Source organism: Tachyglossus aculeatus, chromosome 6 (genome assembly GCF_015852505.1).
Source record: "Tachyglossus aculeatus isolate mTacAcu1 chromosome 6, mTacAcu1.pri, whole genome shotgun sequence".
Taxonomy (NCBI): Eukaryota; Metazoa; Chordata; class Mammalia; order Monotremata; family Tachyglossidae; genus Tachyglossus; species Tachyglossus aculeatus.
In genome coordinates this window covers 33,499,708-33,516,197 of record NC_052071.1, presented here as the reverse complement: position 1 = coordinate 33,516,197, position 16,490 = coordinate 33,499,708, and the positions used below count along the sequence as shown (strand labels likewise).

General features: G+C 44.4%; 1 non-coding gene across 1 annotated transcript; it reads left to right on the top strand.

The window, feature by feature from the left end:
* The first annotated feature begins 5,203 nt into the window (after window positions 1-5,203).
* LOC119930270 lies at window positions 5,204-5,341 on the top strand. The gene has a single exon (XR_005451752.1). It is a non-coding gene; the product is annotated as a small nucleolar RNA SNORA7 (small nucleolar RNA).
* Window positions 5,342-16,490: the final 11,149 nt, after the last annotated feature.

Here is a 16,490-nt window from a genome sequence, read left to right as displayed (position 1 = left end):
TATATGTTGCCAACTTGTACTTCCCAAGCGCTTAGTACAGTGCTCTGCACACAGTAAGAGCTCAATAAGTACGATTGATTGATTGAATGTGGTGCCAGATTTCCTTCAGACCTGGTCCAGCTGATTGCACTGGCCCCACAAGGAACTTCCAGATAATTAGAATCAGATCACCATCCCAGCACTTACTGCCTTAAAAGAACCCCATTCTGATCTGTTCCAGCTTACTTCCACCTCTGTGGATTTGTATATCCCCAGTGCTTGACACATAGCAGCGTGGCTCAGTGGAAAGAGCCCGGGCTTGGGAGTCAGAGGTCATGGGTTCTAATCCCGGCTCTGCCACATGTCTGCTGTGTGACCTTGGGCAAGTCACTTCACTTCTCTGAGCCTCAGTTCCCTCATCTGTAAAATGTGGGTGAAGACTGTGAGCCCCCTGTGGGACAACCTTATCGCCTTATAACCTCCCCAGTGCTTAGAACAGTGCTTTGCACATAGTAAGCGCTTAATAAATGCCATTATTATTATTATTATTATAGCAAGAAGCAGCATGGCCTGGTGGATGGAACATGGGCATAGGAGTCAGAAGGACCTGGGTTCTAATCCCTACTCTGCCACTTGTCTGCTGTGTGACCTTGGGCAAGTCACTTCACTTCTCTGTGCCTCAGTTACCTCATCTGTAAAATGGGGATTAAAACTGTGAGACCCATGTGGGACAGGGAGTGTGTCTAACCTGATTAGCTTCTATCTACCCCGGTGCTTAGAACAGTGCTTGACACATAGCAAGTACTTAACAAATACCATTATTATTATTATTATGTGCCTAACAAATACCACAACTAACTCTGGAGCAAGTGGATTGTGTGAGATCAGTGTACTTTGGCCAAATGGAATCTGATGTCATCACGGTATTCTGGGTACTCGAGGCCTAATGGATCCATACATTGGCCTATTGAAAATTATTTTCTACATTTTTGTTAAACTAATAGATGCACCCCTCTGGAATAGGACTCTGGCTTAGGGAGGCAGCGTGGTAAAGAGGAAAGGGCATGGGTCAATGAGTCCCAGGACTCAAGTCCTAGAACCACCTCTACCAGTCATCAGCTATGTGATGTTGAATAAGCCACTTGGCCTTTCTGTTTAGCCATTCCTCATTTACAAAATGGGAATAATAAAACCCGTGTTTCCCTACCACACAGAGATGTTGTGAGTACAAAAGTGAGCTGTCACATGAAATTACTTTGGGAATAAAAGTGCTATTATTATCAATAAAAAAAGATTTAACCTTTTGAAGGAATGCATCCTGTTTTTCTAGTAAGAACATCACTGAAAAACACTAGTCAACTCTGCCAGGACTGTTTCTCATCAAAGCTTCGGAGCCCTAAATGTTCATGAGAGCAAATTTCTGTGCATGAAAACTTTTTTTCCTGGACCTTTGTGTAAAAATTAAAGTGTAATGTATGGCCATCAGCAACCTAAAGGGTCTTCTCCAGTCCTAACAGTTGTGAGAAGCTTTCAACACTATAGTTAATGCATAAAAATCAGTTATTTGTGTGCTGATCATCCTGACACGGTGTTGGGTTTTGATGATTTGTAAGAGTATCACTATGTCCTTTAATGAATCAATCAATCAATTGTATTTATTGAGCACTTACTGTGTGCAGAGCACTGTACTAAGCGTTTGGGAAGTACAAGTTGCCAACACATAGAGATGGTCCCTACCCAACAGTGGGCTCACAGTCTAGAAGGAGGAGACAGAGAACAAAACAAAACATATTAACAAAATAAAATAAATAGAATAGATATGTACAAGTAAAATAGAGTAATAAATATGTACAAACATATATGCATATATACAGGTGCTGTGGGGAAGGGAAGGAGGTAAGGCGGGGATGATGGAAAGGGGGAGGAGGGGGAGAGGAAGGAGGGGGCTCAGTCTGGGAAGGCCTCCTGGAGGAGGTGAGCTCTCAGTAGGGCCTTGAAGGGAGGAAGAGCACTAGCTTGGCAGATATGGGGAGGGAGGGCATTCCAGGCCAGTGGGATGATGTGGGCCGGGGGTCAACGGCGGGACAGGCAAGAATGAGGCACGGTGAGGAGATTAGCGGCAGAGGAGTGGAGGGTGTGGGCTGGGCTGTAGAAGGAGAGAAGGGAGGTGAGGCAGGAGGGGGCAAAGTGATGGAGAGCCTTGAAGCCGAGGGTGAGGAGTTTCTGCCTGATGCGTAGGTTGATTGGTAGCCACTGGAGATTTTTGAGGAGGGGAGTAACATGCCCAGAGCATTTCTGGACAAAAATAATCTGGGCAGCGGCGTGAAGTATGGATTGAAGTGGGGAGAGAATCAATCCTGAATTATTACTGTGCTGTTCCTTTAGGAAACTAAGCCTCCAGGGGGCTGGACCGGCCAGTTTTACTTGCTGTATTGAGCACTTAGTGGGGAATCATGGGTTGATTAGTTGATTGGGCCTTAGGGGTAAATTCCCCTGATTGCCCTGTCTCCACTGAATGGTCTTTCCTAATCACTCAGGATATTTCCACAAAGAAAACACTCAGAATCCATTGACAGGTGATTGCAGATTATTAGCTGCCTCCCTCTACCTGCTAATTTCCAGGGTTAAGAAGCAGGAGGCAAAAAATATTGTCTTTTGGTTGCTTTGATTGGAGGGTACTGATTAAGGCCTCAGTGACTGCCTTCTTTAGAAGTGACAACACTCACTTTGGATACATTAACACATCAGAAACAGCAAGCTTGTTTTGTCAGGCCTCTTCTACCACCACCACTTTCCTAGCTCATATTGGTGGAAGAGACTTCAAGACTGCATCTATGAACCATGGTGATGTATCAGACTCCTACAGATCAGTACCCTTTCCATCACCTAAGAAAATCTTGAAAATAAATAGGTCTTTCTACTGATGGTGTGAAGTTTGGTGATCAGCCTGCACCATGGAAGCCATCCACACAACCAAAAATTTATAATGGCAACACAGAGAATGCTTCCGGAAGCAGTTTGTTTACATAGGCAGTGCATGGACCAATGATGCAATGATAGATGAGGAGGTAGCATGATGATAGACAAGGAAGTAGAAAAGCAAATGAAGAAGGTCAGAACGTCCTTTGGGAGGCGATTTTTTGTATGTGGTAACAACGAGATCTAGCCTGTGAGCCCGTTGTAGGCAGGGATTGTCTCGGTTGCTGAATTGTACTTTCCAAGCACTTAGTACAGTGCTCTGCACACAGTAAGTGTTCAATAAATATGATTGAATAAGTGGATAAATGAATGAGGTATCAGGCTCCAGACCAAGTTAAAGCTCTACATAGTGGCAGTATTGCCCAACCTTTTGTATGGCTGTGGGAACTGGATCACACATAGACATCACAACCGGATACTTAAGTGGCTCCATCAGTGTCATATATGGGCCAGACTTATTATCACATGTCAAGAGAAGAAGTTTTGTAACATAATCAGTCTCCTAGCCTCGAAGCTATGCTTATCTTAACACAGTGTGTCTGTGGGGAGACTAAGCAGTCTCAGGATTCCCAAACCACTAGATGGAGAGCTGAAATAAGTAAACCAAAAGCAAGGAGGGCAGAGGAAATGCTTTAAGGACAACACAGAATTAAAACAAACCTTCGAATAAAGCTGCATTTCTGCTGAAAACTGGGAGTCAGTTGTAGAGGATAGATCATGATGGTGCATGGCTATCCAGAAAGGAATGGCCAGTTTTGAGCAAAAAGCTTCATAAGGAACAAGAAACAAGGAGGTAAAAGAGAAATCAGCTTCAGAAATCAAACATTAAACATGACAACACAATGAGGGACAGCCTTTTAGTGTGCACAGTGTGGCCAGGATTGTGGGTCCTACATTGGTCTTTTCAGCCACATACACACACTCATAAGGGAATTTCACCATCCATGATGTTGTCTTCAAATAAAATGATGATGTTATATTAGTTTGGGAGAAAGAGTCTTGAAAATGAATATTCCAACATGAAAAAAATTATACTCATGAATCCCCAGGCATCCTGGACCTCAGAAACAAAGCAAGAATCACACTTGACAAGGCAATTTGGCACTATTTACATGTCACCTTTGGTAAATAAAAAGGAAATCTGCATAAGACACCAAAGCATCTATGGATTAAGCTCCACTTTACAAAGTACTATTTTTTTGTATCTTTCTTAATTACTAAGGAACAGACTGTTATTTGGCTTCACCAAGGAATGTGTGCTCAAATATCTAACTACACTCCCTATGGAGAAGGATTTCAGTTTCTCTCTTAGGTAAACAAAATGCTTTTGTGTCAGGCAAGTCTCCTCAAGCGTACCTCAGGAGACCAACACTTTCCCTGTCCATAAAATGAAGATAAAAGCTAAGGGAATAAATCAGAAACTTTACTTGTTTCTTTTGCAAATCTTGCTTCCCAGCAAGGAGGAGTAGGATGGATGTGTGCAGTATGGGAAGAGAAGTCAGAATAGTGAAGGGCTACATGTATTCCTTTCTTAAAAGGCAGCATTAGTGCTCAGGGACTGGGGATGGGGAGAGAGATAGCAATGTTGGATGGGATGTGTGGTTTTGGATAGACGCAAAGCTTCGTGTGTTCAAATTGAGGTCATTATCAACATTAACAACTTCCAAAATAGCAAATGCATTTTGGTGGTCCCTTGAGGGCACTACAGTGAGATTTTGCAGTACAAGGGATTTATGTCATCTGAAAGGATTTACTTCCTGTTCACTGACACCACTTTTATTTTTGTCAATATCTTATCAATATGCCTGTATGGTAGCTATTTCCATGATTTAAAAAGTTAATGAACATAGACACAAAAGTCAGAGTCAGTAGAAATACTTCTTGTTTACACAGACTTTCAGGACATGCATTTAGCAACATGATTCAGCAATTGAAATTTCCCTCTTTTGTTCCATGTGTTGCTTTTATAGTAGATTCAGTGATCCTTGGAAGTTAAAGAAATAAACCTGTTCCTTTGAGCCTGCAGTTAGTTTAACAATAGCAGTAATGAAGATAGGTTCTAGATTCAATCAATCAGTGGCATTTATTTAGTGCTTTCTGTGTGCAGAGCACTGTACTAAGCTCTTGGGAGAGTAAAATATAATGGTTGCTATATCTGATTCCTACCCCCAAGAGTTTATGGTGTAGTGGGTGTCAGGTGGCCTTGGACAGACTGCTGTAAAATGGTGTGGGTGACATTATTATCCCCCTCTCAGGATGACACCTGGAGAGTTTCCAGTACTCTACCATTTTTGGCTAAGGGAGGGAAAGTCAAGCAGAGGCAGACTCATTCCGTTCCTAGCTTGGTCATTGACTTGCAAGCGGAAGGCAATCTGCTACAAGTCAAAACACACCTGTGCTGGGTAGCAGCGGCATGGGAAAGAGTCGAAGGTGGAGACTCAAGTTGACTGCATGGAAGAAGGCAAATGGTAAACCATTTCCGTACTTTTACCAAGAGAACTCTATGGATACACTACCAGAACGATCACAGATGAAGAGTGGGGTGTTCTGGGAGAGATATGTCCATGGAGTTGCTATAAGTTGGAGACGATTCAACAGCATAAGACAACACAAGACATCATTATGCTATGCTATTATGTCTCCAGCACCTCCTCATTCGGTATCCATGAGGGCCATCGGTGGCCACCCAGCCTGTGCTGGGGTAATTCTACATGGTGATAAATAAGATCACAGGGAAGACTGGTTGTTATGGGCCCAGAGCCTGCTCTGATTGCATCACTGCATTAGTTGTTGCACTCACAAACAAGTGTGGTCTCAATGGAAATTTTTTGGGTGATTCCCCCAGTTTCCTATCATGGGCCTGGAGTTTCTGAAGTTCATAGGTTCTAATCATAGCTCTGCCACTTCTCTGCAGTGTGACTCTGGGCAAGTTACTTAACTTCTTTGGGCCTCAGTTACCTCTTCTGTAAAATGGGGATTAAGATTGTGAGCCCCATGTGGGACATGGACTGTGTCCAATCTGATTAGGTTGTATCTACCCTAGCACTTAGAACAGTGCTTGACACATAGTAAGTGCTTAACAAATGCTATCATTGTTATAGGAGGGGTTTAATAAGGTCTGTAAGCATGACGTGGGCAGGGAACGTGTGTATCAACTCTGTTGTACTATACTCTCCCAAGTGCTTAATACAGTGCTCTGCACATAGTAAATGCTCAATAACTAACTTTAATTAAATTCTTGTGGGTCAGCAAAGAATCAGAACTGGTTTAGGGGAAGGAGGGTGCTGTGTTTGATTTTACTCAACACAAGGGGTAGCTACAATGTTGTCCAGTCCAATCAAGGGTGGTACTCACTGGCTTCCCACTCAGGCAGGGTTAGGATGCCCTTTAGGAGGACTGGTTTTCAAACTCAGTGCTTGGTGGGAAATCCTAAAAAAATACTCAGTCGAGTTTTCTGACAACATAACAAATTATGTCTAATGCAACATAGGTCCTTCTAGAGGACCGCGAGCTCATTGTTGGGTAGGGACCGTCTCTATATGTTGTTGACTTGTACTTCTCAAGTGCTTAGTACAGTGCTCTGCACACAGTAAGCACTCAATAAATACGATTGAATGAATGAAAAGGTCCTGGGGTTGCTTATTGCTCGGGGTATTTTTCAGCACTGAAACAATCACTCACTGCAATTTAAAGGTTCATTTCCCCAGGTGAAAGACTAGACATTTCTTCTTAACCTTAGATTTAAGTTCTATAGCTTTGAAAAGAAAGGAGTCTCACTAACTTCCCATAGTATGGCAACCACTATAGATTTGCATCTTTTATTTCATTTCAATCAATCCCAGAGTCTCTTTGTCTTCCCTGCTAACTGTCATTTTACCAATACATATGTAATATTAATCCTGGCATTCACATAAACCTGTGAGTCTCTCTCTCTCTCTCTCTCTCTCTCTCTCTTTCTGTCTCTCAGAAATACACATTCATGAATGCAGTCTCACTGCTAGCAGTGTGATCTTCTAACTAAAGGGCAATCCTACTATGCATGCTAATCAGAGAGGCAATCAATTATTATCAACAAATACCATGGAGTATCAATAATTATGATTATTATCATTACTAATGTGCCACGGTATTTTTTAAGCATTTACTTTGTACTAAATACTGGGGTAGATGTAAGATAGCTTGTCAATGAGTTCCCAGGTCCACATACAGAAACTATGCACAAAGCAAAATGGTATTTACTATGTCTCTATTGGGAGTAATGCACTTTACTAATCACTTGGGAAAGCACAACAGAAGTAACATATATTCCCTACCCAAAGAAGCTCCCAGTCTAATGGGAGAGACATATGACATATTTGCACCTACTGTGACCAATAGAGCAGTAGGAAGAACAAACATCAGATAAGGAATGGAATAAATAACAAAATGAATCAGAATAAATAATTGAATATACAACTGAGTATGTATAAATCCAGAGGTTGGGAACAAAAGCACAGAGAGGCAGCATGGCATAGTGGATAGAGCAGGGGCCTGGGAGTCAGAAGGTCATGGGTTCTAATCCCGGCTTGGCCACTCGTCTGCTGTGTGACCTTGGGCAAGTCACTTCACTTCTCTGGGCCTCAGTTACCTCATCTGTAAAATGAGGATTGAGTCTGTGAGCCCCACATGGGACAGGGACTCTGTCCAATCCAATTTGCTTGTATCAACCCCAGTGCTTAGTACAATGCCTGGCACATAGTTAAATGCATAACAAATACCATCATTATTATTATTATAAGTGATACAAATAGTTAGGTTAACATGACTCAGAGAGTATTGATTGAGAAGCCTTGCTGGAGGAGTTGGGATTTCAGGAGGGTGTTGAAGGTAGGCAGTTGCTGAGGTCTGGTGGATTTCTTGGGGGCAGGGGTTCCAGGCCAGGGGGAACAGTGTGACCAAGGTGTTAGAGGTTGGTGAAACAAGAGCCAGATACAGCAGGAAGGTTACAGTTACCTTTCCTTAGGCCTGCCTATAATATCAATAATAATTATGACATCTACTAAATGCTGGCAATGTGCTATGGATTAAGGTCGATACAGGTATAGATCAGACACAATTCCTATCCCAAACCAAACTCACTGATCTATTTTATTCCAAGTTTCCCAAGCAAACTGAGGCCCAGAGAGATTAAGCAAATTGCCCAGGGTCACGCGGCAAGCCAGTGGCAGAGCTGGGATTAGAAAGCAAGACCACTGACTCTCAGTCCTGAGTTCTTTCCATTAGGCCTACTGCCCCACCATGTGCAGTTCCTGCACATGGAGTTCAACCTGGTCCTGGGGAAGCCCAAAAACTGATCCTCACTTATTCAATGGTATTTACTGAGTGCTTACTGTGGGAAGAGCACTGGATTAAGTGTTTGGGAAAGTACAATACCACAGAGTTGGTGGACACGCTCCTTGCCCACAAGGAAAAGCTAGCTGGGCTGAGTTTCAGGACAGAGTTTAGTTGGGACACTTCAACTTTTAGTTTGACTTTTCAGTGCTTTGAAGTGATTCAAACTTTATCCCACATGATGACTTCTTTATATGACATTTGGATTCCAAAATGTAGCACTGCATTCAGATTTGGCCAGATAACTGATGGTGCATGTGGCAAAACAAAGTCATCCCTAGAGTGTTCATGGATTTAAAAAGAACTCCAGAATGGAAATTCCACTGAATGAAATGTCTCAGAAAACACACAAGCTTGTTTCAGCTCTGTAAACAAAACAGCTCTGATGTTTGGTAAATAATTTCTGTTTGCCGTTCTGAAGAGATGTTGAATAATTTTGCATACCTTTGCTTTATCTGTCAATTACTCTCTAAGTATACAGAGAGAGAGCAGGAGAGAGAATACATCTATGACTGGGCCGATTAATAATACATTATTTTCCTCCGTGCCTCCTGAATAAAGAGAAAGGACCATCACTCACAAGTACCTCTTTTTGAGCATGAAAACCTCTCCCTCCCAGCTCCTCCCTGAAAGAAGCACAAAGTGGTCATGCAGATATATTTTTCAGAAGAAAACTCCATTTCCCCCTGGTACGACCCTGGACAGGCTTCCCACTCAGTCCCCAGATATTTGAGCTAGGAATTGTCCTATACAGACCAGACTCATATTTTTTAAGCCAAGCAGCACTAGTTCCATCTTGAGCCTGACCCAAGAACACTGATGGCAGCACCCGCTGCCTTAAGGTTTGACTTTAGGGGAGAACCTCTGGTCCCCCTGGACCAGGCTCTGATGACCCACCCCTTGGCTCCTCCCAAGTGGCCCATTTCATGTAGCTGCCAACATAGAAGTGCTGTACAACCATCTGGAAATGGTGTGAAATGCATTTTGGGGGATTGGTATGTGACTCAGTGGATAGAGAATGGGCCTGGAAGTCAGAAGGATCTAGGTTCTAATACCGGCTCCTCCCCATGTCTGCTGTGTGACTTTGGACAAGTCACCTAACTTCTCCGGGTTTCAGTTACCTCGTCTGTAAAATGGGGATTAACAGTGTGAGCCCCATGTGGGACAGGGACTGTGTTCAACCTGATTAACTTGTATCTACCCCTTCTGGTCCCCTTCTGTTCTCGATCTACACGCACTCCCTTGGTGACCTCATTCGCTCCCACGGCTTCAACTATCATCTCTACGCTGATGACACCCAGATCTACATCTCTGCCCCTGCTCTCTCCCCCTCTCTCCAGGCTCGCATCACCTCCTGCCTTCAGGACATCTCCATCTGGATGTCTGTCCGCCACCTAAAGCTCAACATGTCAAAGACTGAACTCCTTGTTTTCCCTCCCAAACCCTGCCCTCTCCCTGACTTTCCCATCTCTGTTGACGGCACTACCATCCTTCCTGTCTCACAAGCCCGCAACCTTGGTGTCATCCTCGACTCCGCTCTCTCGTTCACCCCTCACATCCAAGCCATCACCAAAACCTGCCGGTCTCAGCTCCGCAACATTGCCAAGATCCGCCCTTTCCTCTCCATCCATACCGCTACCCTGCTCATTCAAGCTCTCATCCTATCTCGTCTGGACTACTGCATCAGCCTTCTCTCTGATCTCCCATCCTCATGTCTCTCTCCACTTCAACCCATACTTCATGCTGCTGCCCGGATTATCTTTGTCCAGAAACGCTCTGGGCATATCACTCCCCTCCTCAGAAATCTCTAGTGGCTACCAATCAATCTGCGCATAAGGCAGAAACTCCTCACCCTCGGCTTCAAGGCTCTCCATCACCTCGCCCCCTCCTACCTCACCTCCCTTCTCTCCTTCTACAGCCCAGCCCACACCCTCCGCTCCTCCGCCGCTAATCTCCTCACCGTACCTCGTTCTCGCCTGTCCCGCCATCGACCCCCGGCCCACGTCATCCCCCGGGCCTGGAATGCCCTCCCTCTGCCCATCCGCCAAGCTAGCTCTCTTCCTCCCTTCAAGGCCCTATTGAGAGCTCACCTCCTCCAGGAGGCCTTCCCAGACTGAGCCCTTTCCTTCCTCTCCCCCTCGTCCCCCTCTCCATCCCCCCCTTCTTACCTCCTTCTTCCCCACAGCACCTGTATATATGTATATATGTTTGTACATATTTATTACTCTATTTATTTATTTATTTATTTTACTTGTACATATCTTTTCTATTTATTTTATTTTGTTAGTATGTGTGGTTTTGTTCTCTGTCTTCCCCTTTTAGACTGTGAGCCCACTGTTGGGTAGGGACTGTCTCTATATGTTGCCAATTTGTACTTCCCAAGCACTTAGTACAGTGCTCTGCACATAGTAAGCGCTCCATAAATACGATTGATGATGATGATGATCTACCCCAGTGCTTAGAACAGTGCTTTGTACATAGTAAGGGCTTAACAAGTACCATTATTATTATCATTATTATTATTTTATGGGGCACTTTGCAAGACCTTTGAGAGGGAATTTCCAGCCACTTCTTGTTTGTACTGCACTGATCTCAGACTAGCAGGAGCCTCCCAGGACAATAGGAAAAATGAGCTGTGGCAGCCCCTGGATCTCCAGCCTATGCAGCATTAACATTAATCTGCCCAAGAAGCAGCAACTCCACATTTTCCATTGTACCAGCCTATTAACCCACTCTACCATGGTAGTGGGTGACTTAGAGCAGCCCCCAGCATTCAGCCAGGCTGATGGCTAGCATTGGAGGCCAGCACAGTGTCCCCAGACAACTGGGGGACAGTGCTTAGAACAGTGCCTAGCACATAGTAAGTGCTTTAACAAATACCAGTAACAACAACAACAACTGACATCAAGCAGACTCCTGGACCAGTCAAGCAATCAAGGGGACACATCTCACCTTAAAAATTTCCTCCCACCAGCAGCAAAATGAAACATTCTAGAGCCTCACCATGCTGACCCCAAATTCCAGTAGAAATTCCCTCTTCTATTCCCCGGCTAACAAATCTGGTCACATTTGTGACGTGAAAAGACAGAAGCGTCCTATGTGTTATTTTAACCTTGGCCTCGGCTTTCTCCTGTGCAAATTTCTATACTGGATTGGATTGAAGATTTCCTGGTATATCTGTTTTAGGTGATTTCCACTCTTTATTTTCATTTACATCCCAAAGCAAAATGAATTCCATCATCTGGAGCCCTGAGTGGAAGAGACACTCAGATCTCTTGGGTACAAAACACTGGGGGTACCTTCTAGATGTTAGAAGTTTATTAACTGATGAGCTTGTGTACAGCTAGTACTTATGCACACTGTTACTCACTAAATGCATGATGATGACATAGGGATGGGTAATTATAGATACATTAAAGCTTACCATATCATGATGCCTTTTTCGAGGATGTCTAACTGGCTCCTGGCAGCCTTGCAGAGTTCACTTTCTAATTAAGTGACCTGGGGTTGATGCTCCATGTTTTCGAACATATAGACCCAGCAGGAAGATGATGATGTGGACTGGCTTAACTATGGGCTTCTTGCCTTGGAATTTTCAGCAATGGTGACCTTAAATAGAAAATTTAAATAAATCAGAGTAGGACTGACTGACTCCTCCCAAGGCCTCATCAACCTTCACCTCCATTAAAATAAGATCCACCCTCTCATTTCACCCTCTCCCTAAAAATTCTGCAGGGAGCATGGTGCCCCGTGTTTAGGTTTAGTTTCATTGTGCCTTGGTATCTCCAGAAAGAGTGATGCAGTCACTACCGTTTCCAGGATAAACACCCAGACCTGGCCCCACTCCCCCACCCCCACCCTGGCTACTTCCTTATGAGGACAGGAATTTTATCCTGGCCCAGACTGCGCTGGGACAGGCCGACCCCCAGGCATCGATGCCAGCGGTCAACCCTGGATGAACACGGTTCCTGGTCCTGCCCCGCAGAGCCCTCTGGTCGCTCTCTGTCTGACCCTGCTCCCCCCAAGATTTCCCTTTTTCTAGGCTTTTCCTTCCCCCATAACTTCCCACTCCTCCTAACTCCTGGCCTGTACCCCATCAGCCCCTATTTCATCAGCCTCTACTCCTGGAGTTGGCTCCTTCCTGGCATGGTGGTGGTGGTTGTAGAGTAGCCAAGCATCAGGATGTCTACTGGACAGTCTGGTTTTCTACTGGTCTGTCCTCTGCCTGGTAGTGTGAGTGTGTTTGTGTGTGTGTGCATGTGTGTGCACATGTGTACACACACCTGTTAGTTGGGGGCCAGGGAGTGAGGGGCCGGCCCGGGAGCCTGAGGGGAGGCTGGTTGGCCGGCACTGAGCAGGGGGCAGGGGGAGGGGGCTTCGAGGTGGGGGAGGGCGGCCCTTTCCCCGTCCCCACCCATTGTTTGTCCTCTCCCAGCGCTTAGAACAGTGCTCTGCACACAGTAAGCGCTCACTCAATACTACAATGAATGAATGAATCGTCTAGACTGTGAGCCTGTCAGTGGGTAGGGATTGTCTCTGTTGCCGAATTGTACTTTCCCAGCACTGAGCACAGTGCTCTGCACACAGTAAGTCCTCAATAAATACGACTAAATGAAATGAAATGAAAAAAAAAAAGACCCTAGAAAGTCACCCCTGGTAGAGCAATTTGGAGCTATTATCAAGGAAGGATGAATACAAACAGTAACCTGTTGACTGGCGGGGGGTGGTAGTAGTAATAGTAATGATATTTATTGAACGTCTACTGAGGGCAGTGCACTGTATTAAGTGTTTTGGAAGATGCAACAGAAGCATCAGGCATGTTCCCTACCCCACAAAGAGCTATCACTCTAACTGGGGAAGTGGACACAAAATATCCAGTATGAATATACAAGTGCTGAGGATCCCGATGAATTAATACCAAAGTCAGGGAAGGCTTGTTTGAGGAGGTGAGATTGTAGGATTGTAGGTGGTCTTTAAGAGTCACGAGGGCCGAGATCTGGCAGATTTGTGGGTGAAGAAGTTCCAGACCCAGGGGACAACATAAGCAAGCAGTCAAGGGCAGACGAGACGAGCAGAGTACTGCCAGGAGGTGGGCTTGGGAGGTGTGAAGAGAATGAGCAGGGTACGGCGTGAGGAGAACTGATAAGAAAGAGAGCTGATGGAGAGTTTTAAAACCAATGGTAGAGAGTCTTGGCTTGATATGGAGGAAAATGAGAAACAACTGAATTGCTCTAAGAGTGAGATGTGTTGAGTGATGTTTCCGGAAGAAGATATGGGCAACAGCATGTAGTATGCACTGAAGTAGGCAGGGATTGAAGGCAGAAAGTCAGTGAGGCTCATACAGTAGTGTTTCAGTGACCTTTTCCCTGGACTGGGGCAGATGTTACTGCTGATGTTGTTTATCTTTTCATTCTTCTGATTGTTCAGATTTACATTAGAGTATTATGTCTGGATTGGAGGCCCGAGTTAAAGTGAGATATGTAGACCTGAGAGCTGGTCCAAAAAGAACCATACAAATAATTGAACAGAAAAATGATTCTATCAATGAGAAATGAAAGGGATTTGGACTCTTTAGACTGGGGAAGATGTCTGAGGAAATTAGAGCAGGCTTAACAATATGAAGGCTAAGAGGGGATGGATCTGATTAGAGCTAATGATCACTCAATCAATCAATGGTATTTACTGAGCACTTCTGGGCACAGCACTGTACTAAGTACTAGGGAAAGCACAATAAAATAGAGTTGATAGACACAAACCCTGCTCTCAAGGAGTTTATTTTTTCACCAGGAGAGGGAACAGACTAAATTTACTGAAGGAAGTGCTTAGATTGTATACTGGGAAAGGCTGGGCAGAATATTTCACGCCAAATGCATTGTTCCAGGGAAGGTTATAAAATCTCCTCAGGAACTTTTTAAGACCACAATAATCAAGTACTGGTTTGGGATGGTTTGTAGGCAGTTCCAGTCCTGTGATTTCTTTCTGATATGTGTCTCTCTGATTTGGTCCCCATAAGCCTGTTAGTACCTTAAAAGACAAACTTCACTGCCGAAAAGAAACTGCTCTCCAATATTAACTACAAAATGGGATTGTAAAACTACGGACTCAGTAAACCTGTAGCCTGACTCATAAACACTCCTCCATAAAATCAGCTTCTTTTCTCCTTCTCTGGTCCAACTGCTTGATCTTCCTTGCCAACCCATTTCAAACCTCTGTTGTAGATTAAAAGTCTGCAGATAAAACAGAGAAGAGAAGCATGCGTTTCTGTTTTAAAAAATCACAGTCTTAAGTGGCCCAGATGGTGACCCAGAGGAGGATTCAAAGTCGCTGCCCAGTAGGTAGACATGGTGTTGCCTGTTACGGTTGTTCTTTAACACTTGAGACCATTTATCTGTAAATAAAATCCATCCACAACTCCTCAATTTTTTTGTGACTGAGAAAATCCCTTGAGTTTCCATTTTCTTCTTCTTAGAACAGATTTTCCCATGGGTTTGGGAGGAAAAAGTAATTTTGGGGGGGGTCCCATTAAGAGAAGGGAATTGCAGTTGCAAATCACTGGGAAGCAGCATTGCTTAGTGAGAATCAGTAGTATTTACTGAGGGCTTACTGTGGGCAGAGCACTGTGCTAAGACCTTGGGAGAATACACTAGGGTAGATAAACACAATCCCTGCCCATGAGGATCTTGCAGACTAGAGGGGCAGAGAGACATTAAAATAAATTATAGATGGATATGTACATAAGTGCTGTGGGCATGGGGTGAGAATCCAAGTGTTTAAAGGTACATGCACAAGCGATGCAGAAGGAAGGGCAAAAAGGGGAATCAAGGGCTTAGTCAGGGAAGGCATCTCAGAGGAGATGTGATTTTAGAGAGGTTTGCAGCTGGGGAGAGTGGTGGACTGTTGGATATGAAGGGGTAGGGAGTTTCAGGCCAGAGGGAGGATGTGGGCACAGGATTGGTGGCAAGGAAGATAAGATCGATGTACAGTGAGTAGGTTGATATTAGAAGCACGAGGTATGTAGGTGGGATTATAATAGGAGATAAGAAACATAAGGTAGGACAAGGAGATCTGATTAAGTGCCTTAAAACCAATGTAAAGGAATTTCTGATGTAGAGATGGATGGGCAACTATTGGAGGTTTCTGAGGAGAGGGGAGATGTGGACTTAGAAGAGGTTTTAGAAAATTGAAAGAGCATGGGCCTGGGAGTCAGGGAACCTGGGTCTTAGTCCCAGCTCTACCATTTGGCCTACTGTGTGACCTTGGGCAAGTCGCTTAACCACTCTGTGCCTCTGTTTCCTCATCTGTAAAATGGGGACTCAATATTTGTTCTCCCTCCCCTTTAGACTGTGCCCCATGTGGGATGGGGGCTGTGTCTTGTGTCTTATATCTACCCCAGCATTTAGTAAGAGTTTAAAAAGCACCACAAGCATTATTATTATTAGGCATCCACCAAGAACCTTACCTTACCTCTTTGGGTTGGAAAGGAATAAGCTGAACCTGATAAGCTCATTCATTCATTCATTCAATCATATTTATTGAGCGCTTACTGTGTGCAGAGCACTGTATTAAGCGCTTGGGAAGTACAAGTTGGCAATATATAGAGATGGTCCCTACCCAACAGTGTGCTCACAGTCTAGAAGGGGGAGACAGAGAACAAAACAAAACATATTAACAAAATAAAATAAGTAGAATAAATATGTACAAGTAAAATAAGTAAAGAGAGTAATAAATATGTACAAACATATATACAGGTGCTGTGGGGAAGGGAAGGAGGTAAGATGGGGGGATGGAGAGGAGGACGAGGGGGAGAGGAAGGAAGGGGCTCAGTCTGGGAAGGCCTCCTGGAGGAGGTGAGCTCTCAGTAGGGCCTTGAAGGAGCATGCAGCATGGCTCAGTGGAAAGAGCACGGGTTTTGGAGTCAGAGGTCATGGGTTCGAATCCCGACTCCACCACGTCTGCTGTGTGACCTTGGGCAAGTCACTTAACTTCTCTGAGCCTAAGTTACCTCATCTGTAAAAATGGGGATTAAGACTGTGAGCCTCACGTGGGACAACCTGATCACCTTGTAACCTTCCCAGTGCTTAGAACAGTGCTTTGCACATAGTAAGTGCTTAATAAATGCCATTATTAATAAATGCCCTTATTATTATTGAAGGGAGGAAGAG